Here is a 15,392-nt window from a genome sequence, read left to right on the forward strand (position 1 = left end):
TAATTTATGTTACTGAAATTATAGAAAAGGTGGAAAATTTCATTCAATAAAGTTGTTTGGAAGTTCTTTTGTAAAACCATTTTATTTGACGTGCCATGTATGCTAAACAAGAAAAAACAAGAAGAATGTAAATGCAAAAAGTTTAAATATAACATAAAATAATATAATCTTATAACCACGTAAAGATAAATCTTTTTTTAAAGATTTTATTTATTTATTTTTAGAGAGGGAAGGGAGGGAGAAAGAGAGAGAGAGAGAGAAACATCAATGTGCGGTTGCTGGGGGCCGTGGCCTGCAACCCAGGCATTTGCCCTGACTGGGAATCGAACCTGTGACACTTTGGTTTGCAGCCCGAGCTCAATCCACTGAGCTATGCCAGCCAGGGCTTCCAATAATAAATCTTGTTAATGGTTTTATAATATCCCATATCCATATAAATAGAATTATTTTTCAAAATGGAATTTTACTATATATGGACACTGTTTTGTAGATTTTCTGAAAATTTAAGTTTATTAAGTGTATATGTATTATGTATAATACATATATTTTTTCTACACCATAAAATTTAAAGGTTACATAGTATTTTATTGTATGTTTAATTAATTCTCTATAGCAAATGTGTTTTTAAGAATACTATAATTCTATGACATAAACAGTGAAGGAGGAGGGTAAGACAAGGTAAAAAAAAAAGAATGTGAGAATAGAAAGAAAAGATGAGGAGGAAACACAGAGAGAAGAGACAACCAAGAAAAGAAAGACAAAAACACCAGGGATATGTAAGGGATATGTGAAAATGAAAGACAGAATGGGAGAAAGGAAAAGGCAAAAAAAGGAAATGATTCTCAGTAAAGCATCATTTTTCATTTGGTTTAGAGGTTTCAAATTATTGAGTTTTATGTTTTTTTCCTTTGAAAATACTAAGTTGCTAACAGACAAGTGCTCTATAATTGTTCTTTATCTTAAAGACCAATAAACCTTCATGGGAGAATATGGTAAAGAAATGATAAGAGGAGCTATTCATACTGAAATTATTCTCTGGTCTCAGCTAAGGAACAGAAGAACAAAAGTCTATGATTTGGATTAAACAGAAGGCCACTTCTCCAGGGGGAAGAAAGACAAAAATAATTCTACTTCCAGTTCATTTCAACAATAAGATTGTGAAGTGAATATCCATCCCTGACATGATAATTAATATTAAAAGATGTCTGTTAAATAGAATTATACCACATTTGAAGTGAAAAAACATATGTAGATAAAAAACCACATATGCACAGACACTTTAGTACATGCAGGCAAGAAGAAGTGGAAGGCTGCTCCAACAGGGCATGGGGACTGGCTGTAAAACTGGAGGTTTACGGACATGGTCCAGGAATAATTAGGCTTTGTGCTTGACATTTTTATAGTTTTAGAATGTTTGTAACATGCTGTGTATTTTTTTTTATAAACAATAAATGTACATGAATAAAAAGAGAAAATGTCAGGTCACTGAGCACAGATTATTCATGAGCAGAAGGGAAGGGGGATGATTTTGCAAAATGCCTAAGCCATCCATGACTGACAAAGCAGCCACTCAGGTAGTGTTTTCTCCACCATCCTGGAAAGGCCTTATTCCCAGTTGGGGTCATCTGACTCTCCCGTCATACTGGGAATGGGAAGCCTCCCTGGAAGAAAATTCTTTGTAAGGCTTGGGTCTGGACCTCTTTACCTTCAAATAATTGCAGATGACAGTGTTAGGTTTCGTGAAGGAACAGGGTGGGCAAGCAGACCAGAGTCATTAACATATGGGTGGCTTCGGAGAGAACAGAGGATTTTAAAATGAAGACCACCTTCTCTGGGAGTGAAGCAATAGCATAAGAAAGTAAAGCTATGGGATTATTAAGTTCCTCATATTGCAAAACTAATAATGAAAAATTCAGATTTATTCATCATAACGATTTCTTCAAATCTTAGATCCCGGGCTCCTAGCAATCCACAAAAATTATAGTAGGGGTCTAAAAGCCATTTTCAATATGTCTTAAAATCTAATGGTAAAAATATGTGGTAGTCATATTTTACCACAATAAGGCTGCATAATAGAGCTAAATGTCAAGAGTTTTCCCTTGTCTGGAACCATCTCAGCTCATGTAGATACATCATTCTACACTCCGACATACAAATTCTTACATATTTTATAACAATGAGAAAATAATTAACAAAAGAAATGGAAAATTTACCCTACTTTTGACAATGAGTCTCTTATTTCTTGAACTCTAACCTGTGTTTCATTGTCTAACTTGTTTTCCTCTCCACATCCCACCCGTAACTGACCATGTTGGCTACTCTTCAGGAACCTCATCATACCTGTCACCTCTAAGCAGCTCTAGGAAGACTGACCCAGGATACTAGGCATCTCTTCCTTGGCTCCTACAGAAGCACGCTGAATCTAGTTTTTCTTGTCAGGAGTATGTTCTTTCTTGTATTCAGGCAGAATCTTTGCTCAGGACCCTCAGCAAATATCTGGTGTAGGGCTGCTATTCCCAAAGCAGCCACCAGAAAGCCAGGCTTCTGATCTGGAAAAAATAAATTAAAAAACCTAGATCATTGTTTTTGTCATTTCAGAATGTGGTAAGGCTAAGATGGCTGAGAAAAACTTTTAACAAAGATTGTGGGGAGTTATCTTAAACATGAGTGTTTTGAATACAGTGTCACCTGTTAGTTCCAAAATCACTAGAAAATATTTCTCTCTCTTTCTTTCTTTCTTTCTTTACTCTTTCTTTTTCTGCACAGCCATTGTACCTCTCTAGGAGAAGTTTTAGAGGATAGTTATAATTTAGCAATTGACCACTTTGGAGGTAACTAATAAATTATTTTAAAGACTCTGTTAAGGTCCTGCAGAGATTCAAAATGAAGCAACTTAATTCTCGGTCTCTAGCAGTTTATAAGTATGACAAGTAGGTCTGTATAAACAACATGAAGTTGACAAAAATGTGTGCAAAGTTCAATAACGGTGCAGAAGCAGAATTGCTGAAAATATTTTATTCCTTAGAGAAATATTTAAACTGGTTCCCAGACATTCAATAATTCTTTTAAAGATGGAAAAGAAGAGAATTCCAGGCTTGGAGGCATGCAAAATGCATGGTAAAACGGAGTATGTTAAGTGCAGTATTATTGCTGGAGTTAAAAGTGGAGAGATCTGTAATGGCAAGAAAGTCTGAAACAAACTTCAAAGCCAGTGTATACAGTGACCTAAATCCCAGGCTAAGGAGATTTCACTTCTTTCTATATTCAATGAGGAGCCACTGAAGGATTTTGAGCAAGAAGTATTTTCAGAACTGTGCCTTAGAAAGATTTATCTAGCAAAAACAGTAAGACAGTAAGATGGTGGCCAGGAAACAAATTATTAAAATAATACCAAGGACAGATGTTGAAGACCTAAAATAGTACATAATGGAAATAAAGGCATGGTGCTTTGGCCATAAAAATATCTGTAGTTTGAGAAGGTGGACATTGAGATTTTTCCTGTAGTTGTCAATTCTGACTCTGTCACTACTCAGAAAGAAGATGGGAGTAAATATTTCTTTTGAGAAAAAAAAGAATTTTACAAAAGAAACATAGCGAAACAATTTCTTGGTGTGCTTAAGGACATCAATAGCACCCCCTAGAGGTGGAAAGCCCTGGCAAAGGGAAGGCCTGAAGTTCACATTTCCTGATGCTTTTACTCTTTTTTTTTTAAATTGAAATTATTGTGCTGATATTAGTTAATAAAATTATATAGGGCTCGGGGTAAAATTCTACAATACATTACCCCAGGCCAAGTCTCCTTCCATCACCACTTATCCCCCCTTGACCCTCTCTTACCTCCCCCTGCCCACCTTTCTCTCTGGTAATCACCGTACTACTGTCTCTTTCAAATGCTTTTATTCTTTAAATTGTACCTACCATACAGTCACAGGAGGAAAACTGAAAATGTACTGCTTCGGTAGATAAAAATGTCATCCATTGGTCTCTTCATGGGAGGGTGAGTATCAGAAGTTTATGCTGGGAAATAAACTTTGAATAAGCAATTGAAAATATAAACATAAAAAATTTAGTCCACAGAAATCAGAAATCTATAGCTAAAGAATGGAAGGACTTGAGTGTGCATGTTGCCTACTCAGGAGTTTCCTATCTTTTTTACGAGTGACAACTTATTTTATCTATTTTTTCACTTAATAGGTAGCTTCACCCCTTGGTCATGAGCAAGGTGACTATGTTTTGTTACCAATATCTGACCCACAAATCACATGCCAGAAAGTCTTATAAAATTATCAATAGCCAGCTAGCCATTTCTGTTACTTTTAAATAACCAATATAACCTCAAGTTATGGAGAAATTACAAACAAAATCAAATTCAATATTGATTACGTTTGTGGTCTAATGATTTCTATTAAACTTCCAGGGATATTAAAAACAATGTATGGTTCTTGTCACTGCCTTTTATTCCTAAATCCTTAAGTATCCGAGCAAATTTATTTCATATAAAAAGTACCTTATTTCATATAAAAACGAGAAAGAAGGGCAGTGATATCCAAAAGCATAAACGTGTCCTCAAAATCCTGTAATTTAATCTTAAATAGCTTTTTAGTCCAAAGAAAGGAAACCAGTCTAACAATCTGTTTCAGTGTTTCCTTGTGTCCCTAGAGCGCGAGACTGATTTACATGTTGTCTGTTCTAACTTCTAAGTAGAAGGTCAATGGCTCCCCCTTGAGCTCTGCTCTGGTCTACAGGTTTCTTCCCTAGAAGTGTGTAATTATCCAAAAAAGCAGCTGTCCTTGATCCCACAACTTGCTTAGCTAAATGTCCCAGGTTGTTTGAACACTGCCACCTGGACACATTGGTGCTGTCTTTGGATCACTTTAAAAACAACCATGACAAGGAAATTTTTTAAAATAAAAACAAAAAGATCAGAAAGAAAAAAAAAACAGCAGAAACAATGGAAAGAAGGAAGACAGGGTTGATTTTCCTGGAGGGAAAATAATAGCTGCCCGGTCATTTTGTCTCAGTTCTGGGAAAACAGCCCTGGCTATGTCACAGTGTCCTTCTCTGCTCTTCCTCTGCTGTCTTTTGGTCTCCTTTACTCCACTCCTGCCCCCTCTTCTTTCTTGAGGGGTGGCTAAGACCCAGGGCATGTCTGGTACCAGGTTTCTATTAAAGGGTTTCTGTCAGCACAAAGGGAAAATACCATCAGACTATTCGGTTCTTAACTTTTGAATTTGATTCCAAAGACTTAATTCCAGCTATAAATTAATGATCAGAAAAACATTTGCAATGATGGGCATTGTGTGATGTTCAGATTCTATGTGGTCTGAATAGATAAAGGAAGATGTATTATTTGTATCAGCCGTGTTTTCAAATGCTCAAAGTGATGTCTACTTGGGGAAGGGAGATTCAAAGACTCTTATCTGGCCCCATATGGTATGATCGAATGTCTTTTATTACTTCCCAGATGAGGTGTGAAAACTGGAGAGTCTACCAAGGGCTCCAAAGTTGAACTAGTTGTGAGATAACTAGGCATCTGGATTATTGGCCTGGACCCTTAAAATGCTGGAAAAGATACCTCACTTTAACATGATTCAAGACTAATAAAGCTAGTTTAGTGCAAAGATTATGCCTTCTAACTAATTCTACAAGGCCAGCATTACCCTTCACCAAAACCAGATAAAAACGCTATAAGAAAACTACAGACCATTATCGCTCAACAACATAGATTTAAAAATCTTAAACAAAATATTAAATCAGTGCTTGCCAGGGGTCACTGGGGAAGGAATACGTAGGCCAAGGGCAGTGAAAATACTCTATATAGTACCATACTGATGGATGGCTGTCATTACACATTTATCCAAACCCACAGAACATACACCCAAAGGGAGCCATAATGTCAACTGTGGACTTCCTATGATGATGATGCGGCGAAGTGCATTCATCAATTGTAACAAATGTACCACTCTCATGGGGGTGTTGTTAGTGGGATGCTGTGTGTGTGTTCAGGGAGTGCATGGGAATTCTCTGTACCTTCACCTTGATTTTACTGTGATCATAAAAACTGTTCCAAAATATGAAATCTTTAAAAAAAATTAAATCAATCAATAAATAAGTGAAATGAGCTTGTTGCTGCCACACAAACAGCTGAGAGTATGTGTTCTCACTCATAAAATTTAAATTTATAAATGAAAACTAGGATTTTAAAAAAAATATATATATCATTGTGAACTTGATAGCTTCTTAATATTTAATGATTTTCTTATGAAATTATTGATGCTATTTACAAATGAAATTTTTTCAGATCTTATCACAAACTATGTTAGCATTTGAGAGAAATTCATACACCAGTTAACCAATATTTGTTTAGATGATCAATTCATGATGTTACAAAATCATTCCCAGGTAATTGATTATCATACTACAAGACCAATGAATTATAGTGTAACATGTGAGAACTCCATCCATATGATTTCAGATTTTATTTTGCATCTAACCCTTAAGGGACTATCACTTACCAATTTTGGTGTATTAAAAAGGACTGTATGTAATATTTGATTTTTTGTTCTTCGATCTAAACAGTATATCACAACAAACTGAATATAGAAGCTTATGTGACAATGTAGCTCTTTTTCACTAGCCAGATATTACAGGGATATTACAAATATATAAAACAATGTCACTCATTGCTCTTATTATCTTTGTATGTTTTGGAAAACATAGTTTTTCTTTAATAAAAATTATTACTTATGTTAAGATGCAATGGATTTTACTGTTCTTATTTTTAAATGATTTAAATATATTTTTTAAATTTCTCAGCTTTAGTTCTTGATACAATAAGTATAGAGAGGTATAACTCATATAAAAGCTCTTTGGGTTCCGCATAACTTTTAAACAGATCCTAAGACCCAAAAGTTTGAGAGTCATAACACTACTGTGCTTCTCAAAAATAAAACAAGAGGGTGCTTACCATCTTGCCTTCTAGTAACTTGCCTCTTAGAGGGAAAGCAAAGCTAAAAGTAGATAAACATATAAATAAATAGATAGATAGATAAATAAAATACAGTTGCAGAAAAATGCTTTGGAGTTGATAAACTCGGGATCGAGATGATAATAAGTAGAGGGAGAATAGGAAAGTGGACTGGTCAGGGAAGACATCTCTGGAGAAGTGACAATTAAGCTGAGATATGAAGAATGAGATGTCAGCAATGTAACAAGCTAAGCTAAGAGAACAGTGATTTGAGCCTGAGGTACAGCAAAACAAAGACCCTGAGGCAGCAAAGAGTTAGGACTAGACTCCAGCACTGTATTATCCCAAAGCTCCATTCTTCACTTTTCTTCTCATAAACCACAACTGATTTTCTTCTAGACCAATTTTGCTCTGGCCCTTGGAACAATCCATCTGGAAAATGGAGTCAAGATTCTTTTGATTCTTCCTAAACGAAGTCTTCAAATTCAGTTATTTGGCAGGTTAATCACAAGCCTGCGGACAGTCTGCATTGCTCTTAGAAGTAGGGCTCCAGAGAGCACTGCTTGTCAGCAGTGCCAGGAAACTGCTGTTGCAAGAAGGAGGAAGAGGGTGGAATTTAATTTTACAGGGAGAAGACTTAAATGGGACCTATAAATTATGTAGCTATTTTTCTATACCTTGGCCACAATATGAAATTTTGTAGAATAAATTATTTGGGCCAACTTCACTGTGGTTGTGAACATTACATCTTGCACTGTGGTCTCTGAAGCTTGTGTCTCTTGCTGAGCTGGCATTTTGAAAACTGCTGTGACCTACTGAAGACAGTGGCAGTTCTCTCATGAAAGTGTTCTTTCATATCCCACTCCCCATGACACTAACAGAGGGTGCAGAGGCAGAAAGCTAAATGACATCAGTGTAGGAAGTAAGGGAAACTAGAGGCATTATTTTACTTGATGGAGTTTTCTCATATTTCTAAAAGTCAGAAAGTGGTATATCACCTCTCCTTCTGGGGCAAGTCTTTATAAAGCAGGAATTGGGCAAACATTAAAGTTCCGTTATGAGTCAGTATCACAGTGCAGGCCTCCATGTGGACACACTAGATCAGATGCCATGGAAGACCACAAGGGTCAGCATGACACAAAAAAAAGCGGCTGGGTGACTAAGACAATTCAGGCAATCAGTGATATGAATCATAAATCACACCCCTCCTATAGCTTTGTAGTCAAAACAGCCTGTGTTCATGGCTGACTGTCCTGTAGGGGAAACCCATGGTTGCTTTGTCCACTGTGATAGGTGATGAAGTTTATGCCAGGGACTCAAACATTTATCTTTAATGCCAACCTTCTGGAAGGTACCATCCTTTACGTTTGTCTACTGGGTATTTCACCACATAGCCACCTGTCCAAAATCACACCACAGGGTCAAAACCAGTGCCGCCACCCTGCCCCCAGTGTAGGTATCACCTTCTGCCTTCCCATTTTTGCACAAAACTGCTCTGATTTTTCAGTGTTTTCGAGTCAAATCTGGAAGTCTGGTGATCTGTGTACTTTGTTGCACTCATCAGATCTGCCAATTCCACCCCTGTAAACTTAAATCTAGGCACCACAGGCAGATTCTGATGAAGTCATCTGCATCCTGCTGGGCATGGGTCTGCATTCCAGGATAGTGAAGTTGTGAGACAGCAACTCCTGGATAAGATTCCCTAGTGTGAAAATCACCTAATGGAAACACCCCCAAAAGGGAATTCATGCATTTCAATCCGCTGAACTCCCTGAAATGGCCTTGGAATTTTTATGTTCGCCTGAGGGCTTAGCTATGTCAGTTATTCCTTTAAAATGCCTTTCATTCTCCTTTCTAACCCTGTCTACCACCCTACCACCACTAGATTCTAAACTGGTATCACCAAATGTGTGTCATGCAGTTCTAGCTGTCCTCTCTGTTTATAATCTTTGTGCATTCCAAGCCACCCTGTACACATGACTGTTCATGGCTACCTATAGCTCAGAAATCTATGGTGGTTCCCTTCTTCTATTCAACTCCAAGCTTCTACATGAACTGAGTACTCTTAGTTGAGGCAAGTCTGGTTTTAATTGCTTCCAAAATGTATACTCCAATGTGAGCAGCCTAGGAATCCTACAGTATGGGCTCAAGTATTCCTGCTGCTATGTCTTTTAACCAGGTTTTTTCTCTTTTAGAGACTATCTTTTTCATTTCTTGGCATTTTTATAAGGAGCCAATAGTCATTATTAAAAAAAGTCAATCTACAGAGGAGAGAGTAAGGCACCTAAAGTATTGAAAAGATGGATAAGCAGTTACAGAGTGAAAGAATTCATTTCAGGGCAATAGTGGTTGAGCAATTTGTATTATCCACGTATTTAATGTTTTTCTCCAGAAACTTGTGCCAGAGTCTTGAGTGGAAACAATAGTTAAAAATAAATCTAAAAATGTTTTGCTAAACTTTCAACTGAGACCTTCAATGTTGATGCCTTAGAGCCTGTAGAGGACGAGGGACCACAAAGAATGGACGACAGCAACAGTGTAAATGCAAGCAACGAATGGCAGAAATCTAACAAGTCCCCATCAGGCAGGGAGGAGAAGCCAAGTAAACATCAGAGGTGACAACCAGAGACAGGACTCAGAATGTCTGCGTGAAGCAGAAATGGCCAGCACCATAACGTGTCAGTGGAAACTGCTGCATTCGCTCCACGTGCCTGAGGAAATGGCAAAAATTCCACTGTGAGCTAAGAGGAATGAATTCACAAGCACCAGAGCATCAGTCTCTGAGGACTCCATAAACTAATCGGGAAGGAACAAAATTCAAAAAGCACTAATCCCACGGTTCTCATAATTCTGTTAGTGAGAATAGAGTTAGAGAAATTCCACTGTGCTACTGTGCTTGTGAATTGATTGCAGCCGTAAGCTAACGAGGCCCAGGAAACACAGATGTGAGCTTTCCCCAGGGGGTGGTATGTCTCAGTTGCCAGGAACAGCCCTACTGTGTGTACCCTTCCCATAACTCACAAAAATGCCTCAGTAGGGAAGAAAAATTATAATTTTTCAGTTAGTGCTATAAGTTTCACCTCTTGAAACAGAAATGTTCAACTCCGAGCTGGCTGAACAACCCAAACTTGCAGGGCCTGGAAGTGAGCTCCAAGCTCAGGGCTTCTGACTGAGCACAGCTTTACACCAGAAAGACTGAGGAGATCAGTGCTCAGTTCCTGCGCTGATGCCATTTTCCCCTTAACTTCTCAATAGATGCAATGTTCTTCAGAATGTCTTCTCCTTTTGTCTTACTTACAAAGCAATTCTTTTTCATTTTCACCTTTTGTTTTGTTTTCATCTTTAAGCAGATGAGGTGGCATGGTCAGGGGAGGGAAACCATCGTAACTGCTACTAGTTTCCCTTACATCGTAACCGCTGAAGTGTGCTGTGTTGCTAGAATATTACCACTATCTTGCAACTAAGAACTACAGATTTTACAGATGAAGAAATGAGTTTAAGGGACACTGTGTGATTTCTCAGGTTGTTAGAAAGAGGCAACACAGGGAATCGAAGGCAAGGCCTCACAATTTTAGTCCAAGTTATTTTCCACTACATAAGGTTGCCTGAACATTTTCCCACAGTTTCCATCATCTCTAGTGCTTGGCAAGGGAACTTCTGTAAAGTTAGCACATGTTTCATCTCATAATATACAGCTTGGCACTTAATTCTCTGGAACAGCAGGCTTTGTAAGCACTCAGTGAAGAATGCAAAAAAATTACTTTGCTATTCTATACTTCCAATGTCTTATAAATTACCTAGTATATTCATGTCTATATTCAGGCTATGATTTACTCTGCGTCAGTCCACACACCTTTAAGATGCAGGTTATGTATATCATTTATATGTCATTTTTATTATATATGTGATACACAAACACACAGGAAAGAACTAGTACACTAGAAGTATGAATCGTTACTGCTGTCTACCAAGTAGTCTTGTATAAATATCACATACTTTTTATCAGCCAGAATTTTTAAAAAGATTTTATTTATTTATGTTTAGAGAGGGGAGAGGAAGGTGAAAGAGAAGGAGAGAAACATCAATGTGTGGTTGTCTCTTGAGCACTCCCTACAGGGGACCTGGCCCACAACCCAGGCATGTGGCCTGACTGGGAACCGAACCAGCCACCCTTTGGTTTGCAGGCTAGCACTCAATCCACTGAGCCACACCAGTCAGGACTCAGCCAGAATTTTGAGCCACATAAATAAATAAGCATCTTTTAAAAATACATTTGGGAAGAAATTATATTCAGTATGTGAAAATGGGCTTTGTTAGGATTTCACCAGTTATTGACTTCTCTCAAGTATGTCTGTAACTTCTTTACTAATAATGGATGTTCCATATGTTTTAGGAGAAAAGGGCATATTTTTTTTGGCATAAGAAAAATGTAAGTCTCTAAAAGACTGAACTGAGAAATTCTGATGGCAAGAAATAAAAGTGGAGTAGAGCTTCACAATTTAATTATTCTGGACAAAAAATAGCCTGGTTTCTTGGGCAACTTTATTTCTTAGACAGCAGGTACAGAATAAAAAGTAACTCATGCTTCTTTATTGAACATGATACTCAATTATTCCAAAGAGCCCTTTTTATTATTTAGTTGTATTTATTTTATTATTATACTCTCCTATCTCCATTTCACTGCCATTTTCCTACTCTTCTACCTTTAGGGTAAACCTAGCCTAAAGTGCTCAATGCATCAAGCATGCCAGGGCATTTGAGTAAGCCAATATATTCCAGAAATATGCTGGTTGCTCATCTTAATATAGGCAAAGTTATGATAAGTTCTGAGTTTCAACACACCACATGTTATTATTGTCACATGGAAGTGAAAAGGAAGTGGTACCATTAGCTAGTTTGAGCAATTGAGTAAGCTCCCATCACTCATATAAAAATAAAATAAAAAAGAGTAGCTTGAGTGGCTGGATTGCACAGGAGTCTGAGTTATTGCATGAGGTGAGACTTGATTACAAATCCTTCATAGGATTCAAAGTGTAGGCACCCCCTGATCAGAGTCCTTCCAACCAGGGAGCTGAAGTAACGAAAGGGGCCAGATTTTTACAGGGAAGACCAGTATTATTTTTAGTGCTGATTAGAGAGGTAAATGGGATGTGATGGAAAGGCTCTGGGTGAAAAGGGAGAAGCTCTGAGTTCAAGTTCTGGCTCTGTCACTATTAGCCATTAGGTCTCAGCTTTTTCAACTATCAGCGAAACTGTGGACGTTTTATTACCCTGAGGTTGCGGTAATGTGACATAGGAATAAGAATGCAGGCTATGGAATGAGACTTGACCCTGGGTTTGGAGTAGTTCTCACTTGCCAAGAAACTGAGCATAACTCACCATAAAATTCGCTAGTAAAAAAAAAGCATTAGAATATCCAGAATTGGAAGACAACCCAGTAACTAGAAGGAAAGGCACATACCTCCAGGGCTGACCTTTAGTTGACATGCTACTGCATAGTTGTACCATAGTTAAGATTTTTAAATACTTCCTTTGGTATTTAAGGTCTTTGGTATTTAAGGTCTTTGGCCTGCCCCAAGCCAGACCACAGACCTCCCAACAATCTAGCAACTACTGAATATAAACTTGGCATAGCAAGGGACCTCCAGGATCTCCATCTGGAGCTAGCCACCTGTCCATTCTGATTTTTTGGTGTCCATGCTAAACCAATTACTAAATAATTTTATTAGTATACCTGCATCTGCCCCAACTGAAGCTCAACCATAAAAAACCATGAACAGAGTTATGGGTTTGCCTTCTCTAGATCACTCCCATGCAACCCTTCCCGTGCCATCCCAGCCTCTCACAGAAAGGAAACATGTATAATGAATCTGAACCTAGGTTTCCCACAGCAAGGAATTGTGAAACATATGGTTGAGTACGTTATGGGATGTTTTCATTTCAAGCATCATGCTGAAGTGAATATGCAAAGAGTTTGTTGCTAAAGAGATCTGGATCCAAACCCTATTTCTAACTATTTTTTTTAACAAGCTGTCTATCTCAGACAAGTTTTAGGAACTACATATGCTTCTATTACTTCATCTATAAATTTTTTAAATAATAATCCAAATAACTCTCATATAGTCAGTGGTTACTAGGGACTAAATGGTTTATATGAATCATCTGATTTAATCCTCACAATAACCCTGGGATGTAGGCACTCTTTCATTCCCACTTTACAATGAGAAAAACCAAAGTTCAGCGACATTAACTAGCTTGTCCTTGTTCAAAATCACACAGCTCTTAATAGGAAAGCCAGGATTTGGCCCTGTTAGTCTGAGTCTCGAGCTCATGTTTTTCTGAAACATTGCCCCATAAGAAACTAGCATGGCTATATTTGCTTCTCCAAATCTGTAAAAGAACAAGAATCTTATTTTCTAACAACTTATATGTGTATAGTTACAACAGAGCTAGTCTTTTGAAAACTGCCCCAGAGAAGATAGGCCATATGTCTGTTATATCTCTGGGTGATTTCCCAGCTAGATTAATCCACAACACCCCAAATCAAGCCCAGTGTCTTCAGAAGTTAAGCAGGCACAGCTACTTCTAGTATTGATAGAACTGATTATAGAGCTTGTGTTCATAGTCCGACCCTTCCAGACTATGAAATTCCGTATGCCCAAGGCCAATGGAGAAGATTTTTATTCTGATGGAATAAAAACAAAACAAAACAAAAAACACACAACACTTTAGAGGCTGCACCATATAATGAAAAGCAGCTGTTAACCAAAGAGTCTGTTTTGACTAACTGGAGAGTCCACATATGCACCAAGTTTCAGCCTTTTTGGGCATGGCTAATCTACTTCCTGGGCTATTTAGCAAACACCCAAAACTGTCTCTTCCTCTGTATGCAAACATTACTTACTCATGTCCTCTCTAATTAGAAGGCAAGCTACTTAGACCTTAAAGAAAACATGAGAAAAAGAAAAAGAAACGATTCTCTTAGGCCTTCACTGCTCTCAGATACCAAGAAAGGGACAATGTCGTGAGAAGTAGAACAGCTCTGAAAATAGGTGTGTAGCCTCAGTGTGCATGAAAGGTGACAGAAATCTGACCTCAAGACAGATCATTTCCCATAGTGATTCTATGGAACAAGTACATAGAATGTACTTGTTTAGCCACGTGGCTCATAATTTAGCCACGTGGCGATATAATTTAGCCACGTGAATTATATCACGTGGCTAAAATTCTTGGAGTGGTTATTTGGCCAATAAATCCCATATCTGTGTCTCGATCTTACTGTGATCCACTGGCTACAGGAACCATATTGACGATTTGTTGCCAGGCCGATGTTAGATTCAGAATGTGAGCTGTTCGTTCTTTTCTAATAAACATTGATTACCAGGCTCAGGTCCTATTCTCAAGGAGTGTACAGTTGGACAGGCCAGATGAGGCATAGCTAGAGAAAAAGGTAGGGGAAGAGCTGGAAAAGGATTTTTGGAAGAGGAAAAATTCTGAGGCAGTGAGAATATGTGCTGTAGGAGAATAATCCATGGGGGGAAAATGTTAACAACCCAAGGCAGAGAAAGTACAGTGATAGATCAAGATGGCTGAGTAGATAGGAGATTCCAGAATCCAGATCATGGACAAAAAGATAAGCTTTGGGAAGAAGTAGGGAACTTTTGGCCTAGAGGAATGAAAGCAAGAATGCCTGTATACTCGCATGCGTATGTTTAAAACAGTTCTATCTTGGCTGTTTACTTTCTTTGCTGTCACCCAGCACATAATTGCTTATGCCCCTCTTAACCTTCCTCCCCAAAAAACTTCCAAAGAACACCTGTAGAATCCGTGAGAGCCACAATGTGGGGTCCTGGGAGAAAGCTGATTAGAGCTGTGCCAATACCATTCCCAAGACCAGAGCGTCTTCTCTACTTTTTCTTTAAATGAATGAGATAAATCCTCTACCTCATGAACTGATTTACAAATTACAATTTTTTATTTTTCAGTTATAGAATATTAAAATATATTTATTCCATGTATAGTTTCAATAGAAATTATTTCATCAATCACCACACTGTCTTCCCTGTCCATGAGTGCTTTTTCCTTTTTGCTCAGTCCTTCCACCCTTTCACCTCATGTTTTTGCTTTGTATTTGAAGATGTATAATGCACATGAACACAAATTAGCTAACTTCTTTTTCTGGGTGCATGTAATATATTTCTCAAGCTGCTGCAAGAGATGTCTACTTGAACTCCTTGGAAGGGCTTCCTAGTCCATGAGAAGCACCAGCAATTTATGCAGAATATTATGTGATAGATAAGTAGATAGGGGAGTTTTTTTTTCTCTTTGCAGTGTCATTTCTAGTACTCTTTACCAGTGATAGCCATACCACTGTAACTTATGTTTGTCCTTCCTCAAGTAAGGGGTCCACTTCATTCAGTACTAA

Source organism: Phyllostomus hastatus, unplaced genomic scaffold (assembly GCF_019186645.2).
Source record: "Phyllostomus hastatus isolate PE091 unplaced genomic scaffold, TTU_PhHast_1.1 phas_scaffold_585, whole genome shotgun sequence".
In the NCBI taxonomy this organism is placed as follows: Eukaryota; Metazoa; Chordata; class Mammalia; order Chiroptera; family Phyllostomidae; genus Phyllostomus; species Phyllostomus hastatus.